We start from the raw sequence: 13382 nt of genomic DNA on the forward strand, positions 1-13382 counted from the left end.
TAATTTCATTTAGTGTCAGCTGGACGGACGGTCGTGTCAACAGCTCTGACCCTCAGTCCCATCCATTATCCATATGGGGCCCCCACCTCCCTCTGTCACTCTCAGTCTCTCCGTCTCTCTCTCTCACACACACACACACACACAAACACACACTCTGCTTGGTTGTCTGACCAATTACCCCCCTCACCCCCCGTCTCACACACACACACACACATACATTAACACGCACATTAAGCAACACAGAGTCCTCCAATTACATCATCCAAGCCTCTAGTCTAATTCTGACACACAGATCTTATTGTGTACTAAAGCACTCAGCACAGTTTATTTTTTCTATGAATCCCCTGCGTATTATATACACAAATGTGTATCTTATTTAATCTAATACTAATACTATTTAATACTGATAAAGGTAAACACTACCACAAAACCCTGTATGTTTATACTGTATGTACATGCAGATGTGCAGACAACATTTATTTAACATTTTAACATTTTATTTAACAAATGAAATATCATGTTAATGCAGATAAGAAAATGTGTGGAAACGAGCGCAGGCTTTGTGGGTCTTTTTGCTTATCAGTTCATCTGGTTGCTGTTTCACAATTCATTAAGTGTAACTGCTCTTTTTGCACAGTTATGATTACAGTCTCTCTCTGTCTCTGCTCCTCCCTTCACTCATTTTTGTGTGTGATAATTTAAAACACATACAACACACATACAGATGATTTGGTTGATAGGATTATATTTTTATTTTCCAGAATTTCTATAGATATCATAATCTTTTGCCCAAGTGTGCTGGGCCATGTAACCCTGTAACAAAAATAAAGTTATTCAGTATCACCTTATTCAAGTATGTAAGAATAAATATTAGAATAAATTTAATTACAAGAATAAAAGTGGAAAGTAGATGTGCTCATTACCCAAGCAAGAGGCTGTCAGATAGGAGCGTATGCATGTGTTTGAGTGTGTCACAGGCGAGACGTGAAAACAACATCAACGGTCACCAAATCTCTTTAAAGTTAAATAAAAGTTCAAACAAATCAGGCGGTCAGACAAGCATCGCGTTTCTGCACTCTGATGGATTTGTCTTGATACTTCAGGTCTGCTTATCCAGCTGTGCTAATGGACTCATTAAGTGTAACTAACGTGAACATGACCAGTGCCAAGGTCAGGCTGAGGAATGTGTAACTCCTTTTACAAACATAATCTACTCTTTCTATCCAGCGTTCAATTTTTGTAATCCTAAAGGGAAGCAAACTCAAGATAGCCGAGAGGCGTAGGACTCGTTCCTAATTAGTTTCACATGCTGTTAATGTGCTCACTTGATTTTAGACACAATCTTGCAGTGTGTATTTTGCTGTATTTATGTAACATGTGAGCTGTCTGGCCTACATATGGCTTGATGGCAGAGCGAGGGACTTTGGCACATACAGCCTACATTCATATGGAGCTAATGTGTACCCGACACTAACCTTTGATCTAACTGATAAGTGACAGTCTGAGCAAATATATTTATTGTACACTGACACCTTACACTTCAGTTGAGTGAACTTAGTGTTTGTGAAAAAAAAAAACTGTAGGCGAGTTTTTAGGTGAACAAAAGAAGACTTAAACTGTGTCCATTGTTCACTACTAATTGATACTCAGTTCTTCACTCTGTTGTGTTCATCGAACAATAGACTGTGTCACAGACATATTCTACACACCTGACCATTACACCAACAGGGACTTTAATAAGATAAGATAAGATAAGATAAGATAATCCTTTATTAGGCCCATAACTGGAAAATTACAATGTTATAATGACACTGTATCTTAAACACACAGACAGCTTTGCAACCATAACAGCTTCCACTCTTCTGTGAAGGCTTTCCACAACATGTTGGAGTGTTTCTGTGAGGATTTGTGCCCATTCATGCAGTGGAGCATTTGTGAGGTCACACACTGATGTTGGACCAAAAGGCCTGGCTCACAATCTCTGTTCCAGTTCACCCCAAAGGTGTTGGATGGGGTTGAGGTCAGGACTCTGTGTGGGCCAGTCAAGTTCTTCCACACCAAACTCATCCAACCATGTCTTTATGGAGCTTTGCTTTGTGCACTGGGGCACAGTCATGCTGGAATAGAAAAGGGCCTTCAACAAACTGTTGCCACAAAGTTGTCCAAAATGTCTTGTTATGCTGAAGCATTAAGATTTCCCTTCACTGGAAGTGAGGGATCGAGCCCAACACCTGGAAGACTGTCCCATAAAGAAGTGTGTCTGGATACTTCTGTCCGTATAGCGTGTAAGTAAGGCAGTACTGCTCTCACTGAATGAGGGTAAACAGAAATCCAGTGATCATCATTATAGCTCTTTATCAAATCAAACTCCATGCAGAAAATGGGACTGGAAGAAGCAGCACCACAGCTGGACGGCTGTCTGTGTGGACACACACACACTGGTGTGAGCTACAGCAGCTAAGCGTTGCATGTCCTGTCTGTCAAGACTTAGTTGGACAATACACTGAACAACCTAGTTTGTTTGAAAAATGCTGAGGCCTTTAATCTGGAGCCACACAGTAACTTGTGTTCATGTAAATGCACTGATCCACGGGCCGGTCTAAGTCGAGACATAAAAGTTTTGTACGTATGGTGTGTGTGTGAGCCAGCGGTCAGAGGTCAAAGAGGAGACAGTCCATTTCCAGGCATGTTTTGTCTGGGCAAGTTTTAGTCTGGAGCAGTGGAAACTGGGGGTTGGGGATGTTCAGAGAATGTCAGCTGGTTCATACAGTATGACGACGATGACACTGCATCACCTCCTCAGCCAGCCATCGCTGTGAGGAAGTCCCTGGTCTGATTGGAGCGATCGTCAGGACAGCTGGTCCCTGGGCAGCTGCACGGCTGCGGGGTGGCTGGGAAAGAGCTCGTCCCCGGCAAACCCAGGAGGGGCTTCTGCATCTGCTCAGCTGTCGACCCACCCACCCCCACCTCTCTTCCTTCATACCCCCCGAGGTCCCCCGCACTCCGTCAGCTGAGACCAGCAGGAGAGACAGCTGGCCGGTGCTGTCGGGGGAGAGAGGAGGGTGAGGGTGTGTTTATGTGTGCGTATTGAGGTGGGTGGGGGTAAGCAAGCAGCAATGACATCACTCTCAAAGTGATCCATTTAAACACATGCACACATTTGCGTCCATTGTTTTGATCCTGTTGGGTGTTTGCATCAGATACCTTCATTTTGGCTTGCAGAAAAATCTGAGAATTTTTTTTTTACTTAACTTGTTATCAGCAAATCTAATGGAAAAACAAAACTGAGAATTAACTGATCCTACTAAGGGACAATTCTTGGTTGCCACATTCAGTGCATGGCCCAGACCTCCAAAAATGTATAATCACGTGAGGGCTTTGGATACTGTTTGCATGTACAGACAGACGCACACACACGCACACACATACCATTTCTTTCCTTTTCTTGTGTGAGCCCTTGTGATGTCGTCATGTCGTTTTGCACTGCACACTTGTGGAAGGTGTACACAGACCCCCGACCGCAGTGTGAAAGTCTGCAGCTGTTCCTGTCTGTGTGGGAGCTGACGTATGAACAAAGCATCACGAGTGTCCAAAGACCACTTTAGCTCCTCTAGAGCTCCATTGTTGTCCAAAAACTATTAAAAGCACATCAGTGAACCACATTGTTGCACTAGGTGACATATTGCTAATATGGTGTATGTGTATGTGTTAAACCACCCCTCAAAATGGTCTGTTTACTCCTGTTTGATGAAAGCTCCCTGCCTTCCCTGTTGTTTTAGAAAACTGTCTAAACTACATAATTTAAGATCCGTTCGTAAAGATTTTTGTCTGCAGTGACAACCCGTTGGCTCGGGGTTTCCACGTCTTCACATTTGTCTATTCTACAGCTCTGACATCCGAGAGCAGATATATAAAAAATATAAAATGAATTATATCTCCAGCTTTAGTTTTTTTTACATTTTTTTTCATCTTTAATATAAATGGTCTTGTCTATAATCAAGTCATGATGATGAATTTGTTTGATTTGTGCAAATCTAAAAATGTGCCAGTTATTTTTTTTTCCTCTGGTATTCTGCACAGTATGTACACCAGTGTTCAGGGAAAGTTTTGGCATCCACATCTTTGTCTCCACATGCCAGTCCAGGACATGGATCTGCAGTAACGGACTATAATAAGCAGTCGTAGCAGAGGATGGACAGGGTGTGGGGGAGGGGTGGAGGGGGTGCTGAGTGTGTTTGGGGGATGGGAGCAGTCTGGGATGTTAAAATGCTGCCGAAGTCGGAGTGGAGGAGGGAGGTGGATGTAGTAGAAAGCAGAGTTCCTTTGTCCTCCTAAAGTCTGGCCGTTCAGCGGTCGGGGGACAAATGTCGGTCCAGGAGAGGCTGATGTCACGCTCAGCGCGGCTGATTATTGAAGACCGCCACAAGCACAAACATTTCAGAGTGTTAAAATATTGATTAGATGTTTGAGAATATATTCGATAATCTCTTTTTTATTCACATTTGTAAAGAAATTGTAATGAATGCTGGTCAGGTTTAAGGAAAAGTTTAATAACTGTTGCCACCTGGTGAGTTCCTGTTCACATGTTGAGTCCTCCTGCATATTTGGTAAATGATTTAAACAAACAGATGACGAAGTGAAGTGAAAAGTGAATTCATTTAGAGCTAAAAGTCAATACATTTGTGGATGAAAAGAAAAGTGATTAGTCGCCTTCCATATAAAAATGCATGCATATAATTGTAAACTGATATCTGTGGACTCTGGATGTTGTTTAGGACAAAACAAGGAATTTGAACATTAAAAGCTCAGTGCATCCAGTGGGCATTTTTCTCAATTCTTTTGACATTTAATAGACAAACCAAACAGTCAAGCAAATAATACGCACAGTCTACTTAATGTTGAAAATAATCACAGGTTGCAGCCTTAACCAAAACCACCACATGCCCTCCATTAGCATTAGTTTGGTTTTAATATTCAGGTCTGTAAGTTTTTACTATGATAAATAGGAGAAAACACACAGCTTAGGTACTCAGCTTCATCATGTCCTCAGGGTTAAAAAATAAAACCTTTGCTTTGGGAAGAGTTGAGGATGAGAAGAGAGGAGGAGGAGGTGGAGGAGGAGGAGGTGGAGGATGGGGGCTATACATATCCATCTGTCTGCTAAATAAAGCGCAATCGGTTCATCTCCACTGTTATTCAGCTACGGTTTCATCTAAGTGGTCACGGCCCATCTGCTCTGAGCAGTAAAGGTCGCTGGTGACCATTGATCCCTTATTGATTCCGTGAATTGCTTAATGACCACCAAGGTCAATTAATTAACCATTTGCTGGGTGTTTTAATTGCCCTGGGCTAATTTGAGTCTGCTGATTAATTCTCCTTCCCTGACAGTGGAAATGGACCTCACTGTTAATGGTGGGATTAAGAGGACAACAATGGATGACAGATGACCGACAGAACCCTGAGTGGCTTTGGAAAGCCGTGCTGAAGTTTGTATTGTACATTTTAATGAGCGTATTGTGTTACTGGACTCGATGAACTGACCATATTGCCGTAATTTATTCTGGACTGCCACTGAAACATATTGAACAATTTATTGTTGTTTTTGGGAGGTCAACCTTGTCAAAGAACAAAGACTGAGAGCATGTAAGGTTTAATATTCATATCACAGAGGCGTGAGACTAAAACTATTTATTCATACACTCAATAAGCAAATCACAACAACAACAAAAGCTGGGTAAGAAATTCTAGTTTCTTTCACCCCATTTTCCTGGCTTTGGCTGTTTCCATTATTGAACATAATAAAATTATACTGAAGTAAAGGCAGAGATCTGGAATGCAGACCTCTGGGGAGGCAGGGGACCCCAGCTGTGAGAGGACCTGGCAGGTGAGGATCTGCTACAGTGAGGTGCGTCGCTTGCTTTGGTGGACTTTTATGACCCAAGAACTTTATTTACCCTGTAAAGCCCAAACCATTAAATAACTGATAGAATGATTCCAATTATTTGAACTTGGAGCCTTTATTGGTCCCTCTGAACAAACAAAAAAAAATTTCAAATATCATATCTGTGCACTGCATGTATCTGATTGTATTGTATCAGGTTTTTCAGGGAAAAACATATTTCACTACTCATGTGGAGGGCTGAAAAACTCATGTATCAAATATGATACGTTTGGCGTTATAGGGTTAACAACATTAATGATAACAGCTGCATTCATTTAAAACTTAATAACATTTGCAGAGCTTTCCCGCACATGACTTTAAGTTACGAGAGCATTCAGACTGAAAGCAGCTCTGCATTAAAACAGCACAAGGGGCTGAGTTATAGATCAGTAGATCTGAAGACTGATTAGATGTCAAAATACTGTGGAGGTTTTACTACGGAAGGACCTTAATCAAACCTCTCTTGTGTTGTCAAGAATTTGATTTTAGAAAATTTTCTTCATGTGCATCTGAACTCAAGAAATATATACATTATATATGTTATATACATTATATTAGCAACAAGCTAATTCTTAACAGCACCATTTAATGCTAATGAAGGCTTAGCCTTAGTAACACCTCATTAAAGGGGAAAATTCTAACATTAACCAGATCGTCTGGAGCAGTTTGTTTGGAGGTAAAACCAAAGGTGAGTGTACCTGAAATGTAATATAACCTAATGTGTGTGGGGCAAAGCTGAGCAAGGATGAATCTGAAAACTGTGTTTACAACATGCATCTCTTCTGAAAAACAGCTTTGGCTAACCTGAGGTTAAATCCAGGAGGCTGTTTGAAATGGTCTTGGCTCACATTTCCTGCATGTCTTAAGTCACCTTTAGTGAGTCCTGTTACTGGTGACAGTAAGACCAAAGCTGCAATAATCCAGATTTATCTTTAAAGCAACATAAATTATGATCTTATAAAATGTATGAGGACTCGTGAAAATGAAACGAGCTGAAAGATGCTGAGGGGGCTCCTTGCTTGTTTCTCAAAGTCCACAGTTTTCCCCTGAAGTCCCGTTAATGAGACTTTGTTTTTTCCAGTCCTCACACCAACATAGGGGGCTTCATTATAATCCATGACAAACACACACATAGACAGAAGCTCATCCTCATTTCCACCTCACACACTGTCTCTCCCCTCCCTCACTGTGTCAGGTGTCGGTTCTTTCCTGTCGACCGCTGTTTAATCTCAGTGTTTGGTGACGCTGGTGTCACTTTGCGTTTGTTATCAAACACAGGACTCCACTATCAGCCCCCCCGGCCAGCGAGAAAGTTTCACAGTCGGCATGAGTGTGTGCATGAGACATGTCAAGATAAAATCAGTAAGCTTAATCATTTTCTGACTTGGAGCAGAGCTAATCAGTGTTTCCTGTGTTTGATTAAAGACAGATTCTGTCTGTGTTGAATGGTGTATCTGTGTTGGAAACCTTTTTATTATGCCTCATTACTCTCCCACTAAAACATCTCACCACTATATTCCACGAGGACAATTTCCTTTTCACGTTTAGCAACTATTTTGTGGATACTTGGACTTTTATGTCGTCTTCATGCAAGAAATAAATCATTACTGTCACAGTTAAAAACCCGAGTTGTTTACTTAACTGCTGTGATCATTTTGCATGGCAGTCACCCACAATAATCAATAGACAGTGTCGTGTATTAATCACTATGAACAGCAGGAGGCGATGTTGACCTGTTAGAGGGTTTTGCTTGCGTTAAACCCTCCCGTCTCCCTCCAACACAGCATGCACTTCATGTTACTCTTTCCACAGTGTTATTGTTTATATCTTGTTACTATCCATCCAGTCAAAAGCTCAGGATTTCATACGTGTTGTGAGATACGTGTGTACGGAAACACAGAATAACAGATGACAGCGAGAGGAGGAGGACTTGACAGAAACCTGCTTAACCTCATCATATTTGTGATGGATGATGAATGTTTAGAACTTTTTTTTGTTTGTTTTTTTACTGTTCATATTTCAACATGAATAAGAAGGGACGGGAACAGGCTGAATTTTACCAATTTTACCAATATACTCTGGAAAACTTCATCCTGGTGACTGGAGATCTCAGCATCATTTTCCATTTAGCCTGCTCTGTTCCAACATGTGTGAACGGGATATGCACATACACACACAGACACAGGCCGACCTCAGTCTAACAGCCCACCTCTGGTCGGCCACACCCGTGTTGGAGAGAACTGCCTCTTTGTCTGTGTGTGTGTGTGTGTTTGTATGTGGACTGTGAGTGTATGTGCTTGCATGGATTGTGTGTGGATGAGTATCGGTGAAAGGCCACTCTGTGTAAAATGGTGACTGTGCAGCTTTGGTAGCACTTTTCATACCCGATGTGAAGGTAATGGGGTTCATTTCCTGAAGTGTGTGTGTGCGTGTGTGTGCGTGTGTGTGTGTGTGAGGATTTTTTTTGCCCCATCTCTTTAAAGAAGGCTTGTGTTAGAATTACGATAGAGTCGGGTTTTAAAGTTAAAGTTAGGCAGGCAGTTGTTGTGATGGTTGTCATTTGAGTTGAGCAGTGTAAGTTGATGTGTATTATTTTTGTTATGCAGTTCAGTGTCTTTAGATGATTCCAGCTGGAGCTCATCTTGACTGGCTCCTGTACTAAACAGCTGCAAAAATCCCTGGCTCAAATGAGATAAAAGTAACAAATAATCCCGATAGAATTCCCTTGAAAGATCTGCAAATTATCAGTTCAAGTTGCTCTGCTATTAAAATTAGATTACCAATAGATTACCTACTAATGAACTGGAACCAGTTTATCTTAGCCAAAGCTGTTTCAAGCTTTACCAAAACAATGTTGGGTTCTTATTCTGAGCTGAGGAATTATTGAAAATCACCAAAACTGGGGGAAAAAATGATTAACTTCCTTATGGACTATTGACACCAGAGGGGGGCAGTAGAGGTCCATTTCCTCCTTGTTATGGTCAAAGTTGTTTGTGGGGAAAAATCTGTGTTTTCTGTCACTCACTCACACACACACACACACACTGATTGCCCATCTGGTTATCTGTGACATGAGGGACAGAAAGTGTTTGAGAGAGAAATCTTAAAAATCTCACCACTGTTCTTTAACAGTGAGTGTGTGTGTGTGTGAGTGTGTGTGTCACAATAACCTAGGAGGTCAATCATTTCTCTGCCCTTCCACCTATTGTTCTCATCTGAGGTAAAGTAAACAAACAAACAAAAAAAATCTTCATTTCTTCATTGAACAATAATACATGAGTGTGTGTGTGTGTGTGTGTGTGTGTGTTCACCAGATGCAGATTTCTGAGGGAGCTGCTGCTTCACAGATTTGTGCACTTAATGAGTTGAGGGTCAAATTCTTCTTATTATTATGCCACTGCTTCACTAATGGCACACGTAAGCAAAAACCAGCAGCACTGTGTGTGTGTGTGTGTGCGTGTGTATGTGTGTGTGTGTGTGCTGGAGGAAGATAGTGAGAAAAGAATGAGTAAGTTTGGAAAGAATAGATAAAAGGGTTGAAAGAAGGCAAAGACAAAACGCGAGTAAAAGCTGAGAGTGAAAGTAGCCCTGAGGCTGCTGTTACTTAAGAAAATGATGAATATGTTTCAAGGCTGCGGGGTGTGGCCAGGTGAAGCAACCTGAGGCCCATGATGATCGCCCATGGAGATAAGACCAGGAGGGTATTTTACCTGTGGACAAGCATTTGAAACACGTCACTTTACGAGAAAAACTGAGACCTGGTTGAGGTAAACAACACACACACACACACACACACACACACACACACACACACACACACACACCAACGTCCATATGACGTGACCTCTTTGACCTAGAGCTTATTAACCACACCTGTTAGAAGAACTGTGTGTGTATTAAAGGTTGCAGCCCAGACAGGATCTAAACACAGATGATTTTCTGACTGAGTCCTTGTTGACATTTGCTTTGCTGAACTCCTCCCACCGAAGACAAAAGACAAGTAATGTTTGTTACTCATTCTCCCTTTCTGCCCACTACTTCCTCGTGTATATACTTTTTATATTTTGTGTGAAAAATTATTTGCTAATTTTGTATGCTTCCTTGTATTGCAACCCTGGCACAACAATTTCGTGCAGGATCAATAAAGTTCTTATCTACTTTCACCTTCTTTGGAAATTGTGAAAGCAGTTCCAGGTTGCCAATCATAATACGTGACCTACAGGCTGGTGTCAAAGTTTGCATCGAAAAGTTATTTTATTAAAGTCAGTCTAGCCAAAATTAGGTAATATCTCTGCAAATACATTTTTAAAAGTTCATCTTGCAGTCACTACCTCAGATCACAAAGAAGTCCTCCAAGTTAAAAGACGATGTACCTCATTTGTAAGTGCCTTTCTCTGGCGTTACAAATCACCGCTGAAAAGAAACTGATCTTACATCTGAGATGAAGAATTGACAAAACTGAAGCTGCAGAACTTGACATGTCCTGACATTGGCCAGTCTCCAAAAATACAGGATCCTGGATACTGGAAATACTGGATAACACAACCAGTTAGACCCTCCCTACTCAGACCGTCCTCCCATGAAGAATGACACGGTCACTCATTTCAGCAAGTGTCGCCGTGTGTTCATGCTCAGGTGACAGAGGAGGATCAGAGATTATTTTAGGATAAGCAATGAGCAGACTGAAAACTATACCCTGTAACTGTAACTATACATGATGTGCAGACCAGCTGAAACAGCAGGTCATACATGCTACAGTGTCCCATTGAGAAGAAGTGCGTATGGGAACATTCAGATGTGAATATGAGGTCCCTGACAATCTCATCATACACCACTGGACTAATACCTGACTTTTAAATAATTAGTTTACTCTGTTAAGTGATAGTGAAAGTACTCATATCAATACTTGGTCTTAGCAAGTACCCGAAGTGTAATCAGACTTGACAAAACTCCTCTGAAACTGACCTTCATGTCCAAAATAAGTCAAGTTCGCCCATCGCTGTTACGCTGTGTTTTACGCTGTGAGTAAGGCCGCTTAATGGCGGCTTGTCTTGATATACAAAAAAATATGCGATTAAAAGGATGTGAATAATGCCACAAGCATGAAACAGAGAGGCGTTTCCTCTGCTGAAGAAGGCTTCTCTTCAACCGTGACAATCACAATCATAGCATCATTGACCAAGGCGCCATTCGAGCGTGCGAACGTGTGAATCAGGGTTGTGCTGAAAAAGAAAATGTTTACGCCCTTCCTAGGAAACTTCCTACAAAACACAGTGTTTAAGGATAACCTCCCTCCCAGTCGTTAACATGATGTACTGTCTGTGTGGGATGTGCAAACCATCTTGTTTCAGCCACAGCACGCCTGGGGAGCAGTGGGATCCTGACGTCTTTACATCACAACAGTGACTGGGAGTTTACTACATGGCATACAATATATTTGTCATAAGTTAGCTTTAATTACAGATGAACTGTTTTTGAAAGCCCATATGTACTCCACTCGGCTGTGTTGTACAGTGAATTATTGCTGCTTTTTGGTTCACTACTTGTTTTGTTTTGTAGCCTCATATTTTCCTTGTTTCCACATGGGAATAACTTTAGGTTTCTGCAAATCATCAGCCACTAACTCACCCAGGAAGCTGAGAAGCAGAACTTCGTTGTAACCACCTTGTGATAACAGGCAATAAATCAGAAGCTTGTTTGACAGTGAGCCATTGTTTCGCTTTGATAATTGGCTAAGAGAGTGCGTAATGGTTTTCTTGTTCTCTAGTGAAATTATCATCCAGTATGGTGGGTGATACCAAACATATCCTCAATGTAAAACAGAAACTTAACAATCCATCCATTTTCCACCACTTATCCACCACTTATTATTAGGTCTCTGACTAAGCAGACTAAGCAAGGCAGCCCGGATACCCAACCCACTAACCTAACCAAGTCTTCCAGCTTTTCTTGGTGGATCCTGCAGAGCCTACAGGCTAAAGAGGACTTGTTGTCCTACCAGTGTGTTCTGAGACTTCCCTGTGGTCTCCTCCTCCTCCAAAGGGATCCGAGAGGCATCCAAATCAGGTGTACAAACCATCCCAGCTGGCTCTTTTCAACACTAAGAAGCAAAAGGTAAGCATACCCAACTGTTTCTGTAAGAACAAGAATTTCCCTTCAGGGATAAATAAAGGAATTCTGATTCTGATTCTGATTTTGATTCTGATATATCTTTTATTCTGATTGTTTATATCTTTATTCTGGTTGGGTTTTTTTAGATTTATATAGTGAAATGGGAAATGTGTGAAATGACAATAAAGTTCCTTGAATCCTTGAATCCTTGAATTACTCTTGAGTGGGAAAGGGTACAACTGGCATTCATTCCTGGGTGAAATGAGTCTGCTCTCCAGCACTTATTGGTTCCAGTTATGTTATCAGTGCATAAAGTCAAGTCAAGTCCAATCCAAATATATTATTGTATAATTGTTATATAAGATTGAACTTAACGCAGGTATTATTTTATGCTAAATTACCATAGTAAACTGTGAATGGCACTTAATGCACAAAATCTGAGGACTCGTCTCTGATTTACGAGTCCAAATGCAGTTAATGCACAAGTCCAAGTCCAAGTCAATATTGCTCAAGTCTGAGTCAAGCCACAAGTCCTTAAAATCAGGGCTCAAGTCGAATTTGAGTTCGAGTCCTGGATTCGAGAACTACAACAATCCTGCTGTTTGTTCACTTCTGCATCATGCAGATGTTTTTGTTTCTTCACTGTTATCATGTCAGTGTTTGTCTTCTTGAGAGCAGCCACCCAGATCTCACCTACTGTGGCCAGTCTCTTACCTCAACACTCATGAATGATACTAAAACACACAGAGATGTTGTGGATACCACAATGGACACATGCAATGCACACAGAGGCACATGCTGTATGCAGTATGAAATAAGCCACCCATCTTTCTTCTTTCCTGCCAAGCTGTCACTGTTCTCAGTGCACCTGCGTTGGCATCGGGCTACATGGCCGATCCCCGACCGCCACGCTGCCTGGCAGGGTGCACGAAGACCTTGCTGACATCACGCCCTCCTGCCACATCCGCATGGGCCCGGTGCCACTTTGCCACCCCCCTTTGCTGAATGGCCCGCTCTATGAGGGCTTTCATGTCTAGTGGGCCATGTCATGGGTTTAGCTATGAGTTCATTTCCCAGGCCGGGATCCAGGGGATGTTTAATTTGGCCCCAGGGCTCTAATCATTTCACTGAAGTGGAGGTGACGGCGACGTGTTTATACACTGCTCATTTGGAGGAAGTGTGTGGACTCTGAATGCACATGTATTTGCCGAGGGAGCTAATATGCATGTGATCCGAGGAGTCTGCACACTTTTAAAAACCTGCGGTAAAGCTGTTATTAGCTGTGTGAAAGAGACAAACAGGAGAGGTGTTGTGTTTCTTTAAGTTAGTT

This window comes from Scatophagus argus, chromosome 7 (genome assembly GCF_020382885.2).
Source record: "Scatophagus argus isolate fScaArg1 chromosome 7, fScaArg1.pri, whole genome shotgun sequence".
Classification (NCBI taxonomy): Eukaryota; Metazoa; Chordata; class Actinopteri; family Scatophagidae; genus Scatophagus; species Scatophagus argus.